Below are 8,301 nucleotides of genomic sequence, written 5' to 3' on the forward strand. Positions count from 1 at the left end.
TCTCAGCTGTGGGGTAGCATCATGATACTCCTTTGCAATTTGGGAACTGTGAGAATGAAGTCTGAGTTGAAGGTGCTGAGATCATGCAGTGATGAAGCAATAGAAATGCCTGGGCAATTAGATGAGGTGGTTGCTTTGTTTGGATGTTTATCAGAAAGGGGGGAGGGAGACAAGGATAAAAAAAAATAAAAACAAACCTAAAAAGAAACTTTAACCAGAAACAAAGGAAACAGCAAGAACCTGTGTCAGGAATTCCTATTGTAATTCCCTGGTAGGATCTGGCTGAGGTGTATTTTGGGCCTGTGTCTCCCTGTGCTGTCTCACAGTGGTGCATTTGCAGTGGTGCATTTCTCTGGTGGAGCATTAACTCAGGAGCTCATGCCCAGGGCAGGGCAGAGTTGAGCATGAGCTCATTTTGGTGTGAGCTTTGTTCTCAACAGGCCCAAGAGCATTTGCTTGGAAACATCTCATTTTCTTTGAATATTCTGTGACACCAACTTAGAAAAACGCTTCTAAAATATGCTCAGTAATAATCTAGTAGCAACTCATTTTACTTATTAGCAAAGTGAAATAGCAAAGTCTTCCTTTATTGTTTTTTAAAGGTCTTTTCACTAGAAGACACTTAATTCCCTGTTATCCTTAAGATCAGAGTTGTGACATATTGTGGTCCTCTGAACCAGTGTTCCCTGTCAGGGAAGACACTGTAAGTAATCTGAAATAACACAATTCAGAAAGAGAAAGAGACCATACACTTCTCTTAATGACTTCTCTTATTTCTTTGTCCCTCATGTTAGTTTTTTATTTCTAATTGTAAAAATAAGAGTAATATTCATAGCAGGCCCTCTTTTGGGTGGATTTTTCTTTTGGTTAAAAATTATTTTGAGCCTTTAATAACCCTTAGAGTAAATAGAAATTAAAGTATTGTTATTTTGCTTTTGTAACTCATTATGTTTATTTTTTGTATATAGATGCTCTCCCACTAGTTCTTGCTATTTCTTTATTTGTTGATATTTGGTTTTGCACTTATGAGCTAGATAAGGATAGGTTATTAATTGGTTTAATGTTTATCTGGTGGCAAGATGAGCTTAAATCAAAACTTCAGTGATACTTATCTAATTGAGTGTAAACAGTGGCAGCCTGTTGCAAGGTTTTGGTGAGCTCTGGAAAGAGATGATCACCTAATCCTCATGTTTCAGGGGGTCATCTTTTGGCTTTTCTCTTGATCTTGCTGCTGTTCTTCAGGTGGAGATTGCCCAGGTAATACAGTTGGCTGAAATGACATCTGCTTTTTATTAACCAGGAGACTGCCTGTGTGTTTTGAGTGTCTTTCAGTGCATGTGGCAATATGTAAGGTAATAAATCACAGAAAGAAAACACCATAGCATTTCAATAAAACATCCTGAACTAAAGTGTTTGGGACAGAGAACATGAATGTTTTGCTGCTTTCATGGAGCACAATCAGTCACTCAGAAGACAAAGTGGTTGTAATTTCTTGTTCTAATATCTGACATTCTTGTGCAGGATTCCTGTCCAGGGCTGCTACCCAAAGGCACAGGACCTGACACTTCAAGCCTCATTTCTCTGGAAGGATGCAAGTTGAAATTTAAGTTTTGCCCTATATCAGGAAATTTTTGGCCTTGCTGTTCAGTATCACAGAAAGTGATTGCAAACATTTGAGAAAGCTTCTTGACCATTGGCTAGGCTAATAAATTCAGGGTACTTTCCTCCCAAACTGCATTTCTTTTGGATCAAATTCCATGGTCCTGTATTCATGTGGACTTGCTCAGTCCACATAAATATCCTGTGGAGCTCTCAGGGGTACCAAGACATGGCTAGTCCAGAGAGGACTAATCCACCTTTCCTACAAGGACTTTCATTTGCTGAGGATGGGTTTCACTTGTTGATCCACACACTTACATAAAGAAATATTGATTCCAAGGGTTCCAGAGACATTTGATGGCTTCAGGAAGGAAAGCTCATGTTTTTTTCATCCACCACGATTCCAGTTTATCTTTTTTAAACACTGCTGTGACTCTGGGGTTCAGGCACCAAGCATTACTTGTCTGCCTCAGCCAGTCACTTTTGACATGCAGTGTACTTGATCTGGGGCTGGTAGTTGACTTCAAACGTTGTTCATATGAATGGCTCTGGCAGCTGGGAGACTGCAAAAAGAGTGCATGAACAGTGATTCTTGTTTTCTGTCTTCAAAACAGATCTATTGTCCTGTTTCTGCTGGCTGTTTTGAAGAGTTTTGACTTTGAAGCTGGAAAGAAATCATTATCTAAGTTGCATTCATTTAAACTTAAGGCCAGTGGTCTCATAACTGGTCACTCACATTAGCCTTGTGAACCTTCTCCATGGATGAGTGAGAAGAATATTGCTTTATTGTAAGATGATTTAAATAAGGGGAAAAAAAATCTCTGGGATCCGAATGTGCACAGTATATAACATGTATTTTTACATTATGCATCCCAGCTCCCATAATTTGATTATAGATCACAGCTGTTTCTTTTCTCTCTTGACCTCCTTTAGCCTGTGACATGCTCTGCTATCATTCTCTCATTCTCCTAATACTTTCACTATTGAAAATACTATAATTTTTGTTTTCTTGCTGTCAAGTATTCAGTAATTTCTTTGTCCTGTCTTGGAGCTTAGACTCTGAAATTGATCTGTCTTGATTTTTTTTTTTTTTTTTTAAGAGATGACAACTCATGTTTATTTGATTTTAAAATTTATACGGCAGGTCTTTCTCTAACACTCAGATCTCACCTAAAGCTTTTTCCTAAGGGTCTCAAAGTTCCTTTCAGAAAAAAAAAAACCCTAGTTGTCTCTCATTAACCCAGGAAAAACTATGACACTGAGGTGAGTGCTCTGCTAAGAGAGAGGAAGGATATCAGAGAGAGCACAAAAGCAGAAGGGGAAATTGTGATATTGTTCAAGGACCATTGCAGGGGGAGCTTGCTATGCTAAAATCATATTGAGACTTGGACTGTAAACTGGTCATTAGAGCTTGAAAACTGTTCCTTTCTGGGATTTAATTGGAGCAATGCAATCCCAGAGGTCAGATTTTGGTTGACAATCAGGCCAGAGACCAGAGCAGAGTGGAAAGGGACGAGGTGAAAAGGATGTGGTCATATTAATTCAGTGTAGCTTCAGACAAGCAGCACAAGGATTTATAGAACTGTTTTTGAAGGAGAAAAGTGGGTATGATAAATGGGGTAAGTCAATGTCAATTTGTGAAATTACACCTTTGTGTCACAGTCTATCAGTAACTTCCTCTTGCTATATTTGGATGATTTTCCGGTAGCAGTGAGAGGGATCGAATGGTGACCAACCCACCTTTCCAAATGGCTAATTTAGGAAAGTAACAAAAGAATTGGGCTGCACTGTGTGAATCAGAGAGATAAAGGTCAGAAATTACTGTCCTGTTTTAGCTAAGGATATTGGAACTTTTTAGAAACAATCACCTAATATCTTCCTTAGTTCCTGTGGAGCACTGATAGAATTGTGAAAAGGCAAAGAAGCAGCAGCAGCAACCAGACCAACCCCAGGAGGGACTGGAGGCAGCTGCAGTTCTGGTGACACTGATGTCCCAGCAGTGCCTGGAGCCTGTCATTTTGGGTGTCATCTCTAGAGAGGTGCAGGCAAAGCTTTGCAGGCAGAAGCACCATAGGAACTTGAGAGTTTTGCGGGATCACACTGCAGGGCAGAAGACCTGAGGATCCTGATCCCAGCAGATCCCTTCCCTGGGGGTGGCCCCAGCCTGCCCTGTGTGTCAGGGCAAAGCCTCTGACACTGCAGATCTGAGGGACATGGTTCCTTTCCCCACTGAGGAGTGGGCTGAGTGTTCCTGTCTTAGTGCAGTAAAATCAACAGAGATATTCATGCAGGGTAAATAATGCTACTCCTGCTCAGGTTTGTTGGTTGCCTATCATTCCTCTCATGTGGGAGGAAAGCTCTGCATGGGATTCTGTTCTTGATGTATTTATTTTTGTGGCTTATGATAGTGTGTGGGAGTTTAGGTATTTTTTAAAATAAACAAGCAAAATATGTATCATAAAGCAAAATACTCTCCCCTGAAGGATTTTATATTCTGTATCAAGCAGACAACCATTGAGATCCAAAGTTCTGGAGAAACTTGGATAATGATGACTTTCTGAAGGAAAAGTAGGAGATTTTGATGAGAGAGGAGTGGGTGGCTTTTTGATTCAGAAATAGGGTATTGGTGGAACATCTTAGACCAACCCACTTGGTGCAGACACAAACGTGGATCTCATGGAGCAATTGCCCTGGTTTTGGTGTCTCCCAGTGATGAATCTCTGAAGAAGTAGTCTGAGCTTTTTTGCTGTTGTACTGAGAATTTTTGACTCACTATATGAAGTCCATTAAATTATGCATGAGATGTGCATTTTGCCCAGTTTGAACTGTCCACACTAATGGAAGCACTAATGTTAGATGAATGGTATCCTCAAACTAATGTGGTTCTTAACTGGTGAGCAATAGGCTGTCAGGGTGAAAATGCAGCAAGCCTAAATACATGGCCAGGTAATGAAAAAGGGTGGTGCTGTGCACATGTATGTGCTGGAAAACAAATAACTACAGGCCACTCTTAGACATGGAAACAAATAGTCTGAGTAGCTATTTCCTGCTTTGATGAATGGATGCAGAGCTATCAGTGTGATTTAGGTAGAGGGAAGATTTTTCTGCCTCAAACATTGGTGGGGTGTCAAGAAATGAAATCTCAGACTCCCCTACCCTGAGATCCAGCAGGAGAAAGGGTCTGATGGTGCCCAGGAGACCTCAGTTCTCAAAGACACTTATTTCCATGCCACATAAACCAGGCCTTTTTTCAGGCTTTGAGGGACTCTGCTGGCTCAGCCCATATGGTGAATGGCAACCTTTGATTTGAGAGCAATAACACAAAAGCATTCCAGTGCTCAGAGCATGTTGGGCAGCAAGGCCATAGGAGGAAGCCCAATATGCTGTAAAGCAGCTCTCTGGACCCCTGTTTGCAGGGGAGTGATGAGATTAAGAGTGGTTTTGTATTTTTCCCTGGACTTGTTGCAGGATTTCCTCAGTTGAGATGTGCTGTGTGCTTTGACAGGCTCCCCTGCTTCACTCTCTGCAGTTGTGAATGTTTTGGGGCTGTGATTATTTCAGCTTTGTTTTCTTGCACACATGACTTGTGAGGTCCCTGCATGAGGCCAGTTGTGTTTCTTCTCAGCAAACTGAAACAGCACATCCAGGGATTCTTTAATACTTGCAAAAGCTTGTGTGCCCTCATTCCTTTCTGTTCTGCAAGGATTTCATGTGGAGGGAGGAATATCAGAAGAGCAAGTGATGGCTTAAACTGTAAAAGCTTTAGTTTATTCACTAATAACATTATAAACCTGGATTTAAACCAGTATTTTTGTTGTTTGGAGAATTTTTATATACTTCAATATTTATGAGGTTTCATCTTGAACCACTCAAGGTAGGAGCATATTTCACTGGTAGAGAAAAGCTGAAATTCCCAATTGCAGTGGGAGTCCTGGAGGTAAAGCTTTAAGAATCATCCTGGGTGGCAAAATTCCCCCAGCAGTTATGGAAGCCATTGGGGTAGTAAATGTGTTTGCTGTATTCCATCTCACTTCCTGGTTTTGTTTTTTTTTTTAGTAACATCAGTATTGACTTTCTGTGCTTTCTTGTTAGAAAAGTCTTAATTTGATGGAGTATTTTAATAAATAGAATGTCTAAAAGGAACAGCTTCATGCAGGATGCATTGTTCTCAGGTCCTGACATTAAGAGAAGCCTGCTCCTCTATCAGCCACTTTTATAAGCCCTCTCCCTGTGGGGATTTCCCCACTGGACCCGTTTTCCAAACGGATTCTTCTTTTGTTTATTTTTTATATTGGCTTTGTGTTTGTGAGCTGCTACTTGAGGGTTTGCAGGTTTCCCCCCTCTTTTTTCCTTATTTCACCCCCCTGTATCTCTGCTTCAATCACAAGTTATTTTCAGAAATGTGATAACTTTGGTTACTTGGTTTGTCAGAGATTTCTGGCTCCCAATATTCTTTAAACTTATAGAGAGGAGACCACTACTCTATGTTTTAGTGGCTTTCAGAGTTACCTTTGTGTCTGGGGAAGGCTGAGATTTTTTTTAAAACAAAAAAGTTTTAAAAAAACACTTACCAAGATGATAGTCTGGGTGATTTGTAGTTGAATTCCTGAAAGATGTTTAACATGGTTCAAGAGGGGCAGATTCTAATGTGTGTTTGAGCCTTCATGTTCACTGCTTTTTAGGAGCTCTAAGGGAACATTTCAAATGTGTGAATTCAGGACTGTAGCCCTTGCTGTCCTTCCAAAGTGGAACTTTGTGTCCTGTATCATATTGGTTAAAAAAATAAGTTTATAAAATAAATGTCTGTGATAGTTTAATATTAAATCGAATCAGACTTTATAAATGTGTAAAGGAATATGTATCAGCTTTTACTGCCATTGTGTAGCTAATCAAGACTTCTAAAGACAATTTGTAAATAACCTTTTCAATTTATGGGCAAAAGTGGCAGAGCAAAATAAAACAGTTTCTGTTTTCCCAGTATGTTTGACATGTAAAAGCAGGAGATTGCAAAGGTCATGGAAAGAGAGTGGTTTTGCTCTCCTTATTCTGTTTTTCTAACCTTGTATTTGCAGTTATTTTTTCAGCTGCTTTGCTTTAGAATCCCTGAGATAAATAGTAAGAGGTGTGGTAATATCCCTGCTGTTAAAGCAGTATCAGCAAATAACCCATGTGAGCCCAACCTTTCCTTGTTGAGAATCCAAATTTCAGAGGGGATGTGAGGTTTCTACAGCTGTTGCTCACAGCAGCAGTGTGTGCACCTAGAAAGTGCCTGAAAACAAGTTTTTGGTTTTTTCCCCTTGGAAATCTCTTCAGTTTAAATAAAGAAAGGAAAGTGCTCTGATGAACAGCAACTGAAAAAGTAAAAAAGTAATAAATTAAATACCAGAATGCTGTGCTTCTCTCAGCAGTGATGGAAGTCAGTTTTGGAGGTTGCACTGGGGTTTATAAATATCAGTGGACAGACCTGGGTTTACACAGACTTTTTGATTTTTTGCTTTATTTACAGGCTGTCAAAGTGTAAAAGGGAAAAATAGAGAGTGGTCATTAACAGCAGCAAACCTAAATAAATTGCTGCCATGCTGTGGGTCAATACCACCTGACTGGTAGATTCCTGAAAAGGTGGAGAAGGGAAATAAAATCCTGTGTGATTTGATTAAACTTTGAGTCCATGCAGATCATGGACTTGTAGACTTCACTATAGACATTTATTGGATAAAAATTGTTTTACAGCCTTAGAAGGGTGTGGGGGATGCTTTACTAACCCTTGAGAACAAGGTTATTGCTACAAGGATTTAAAATTTTATTCCAGACTTGTATGACTAAACAGGATGTGCAGATGAACTTAACCATGTATGAGGCACAAGTGGGAGGAAAATGGTGGAAGTAATGGATAGAGAAGTGGCAAGCAAGGAAAGTATTGAATTTCCTCAGCAAAAACATGCAGTGATGATGAAAAAATAGTTGATCTGGTTTTCTGACTTCCTGCATCTCTCACAGGAGAACAGAGCATTCAGAAGGAATTTGAGTAAGACTGTTAAAGTCTTGAGGCAAGTTTAGGAATGGCTTTCCATGCAGAGCAGCCATTGCCAGCAATCTGGAAAGATTGAGTTGGCATTTTTTGGCACACAAAATAATGGAGCCAAATGCCATGTAGGAGTCAGTAAAATTCTGCAAGTATTGCAATGAGCACCTGTGTGTCTCCTAAGCAGCATCAGTAACATGCCTGGAGAACAAAAGCAGCGATTCCAGAGTTGCTGTTCTGTGGCTCTAGTAATCAAGGAATGCCAAAAATTAGAAATTAAAAGAATTATTAGTTGATCTCCCCCTATAAAGGGATGTTTCCTTTGTTATGTATGATGGTAATTAGCTGGCCTACAAGGGGAGGAGGAATGGAACAACAGAGATTTAAAATAGTGATGGAGAGGCCAGAGCTGGGAGGATGAAACTGCAACTGAGGATTATCAAGACTGAGAGCTATGGTTTAGTACTTTCCACCTCCAAAACATTGCATAGATATTAACCAATTAATCATCATAAATGAGCCATGAAAATGATCAGTGGCTTTGTTGAAATCCAAACAGTGAAATCATGTTTCAGATTTAGCACTTAATGTTCCCAATTTTACGGCTGAGACAGGAGAGGGACAGTGTGAGATTTCCAAGAGCTGCTGGCTCCAGGTGAGTATCCAAAACTCCATGATGG

Source organism: Erithacus rubecula, assembly GCF_903797595.1.
Source record: "Erithacus rubecula genome assembly, chromosome: 12".
Taxonomy (NCBI): Eukaryota; Metazoa; Chordata; class Aves; order Passeriformes; family Muscicapidae; genus Erithacus; species Erithacus rubecula.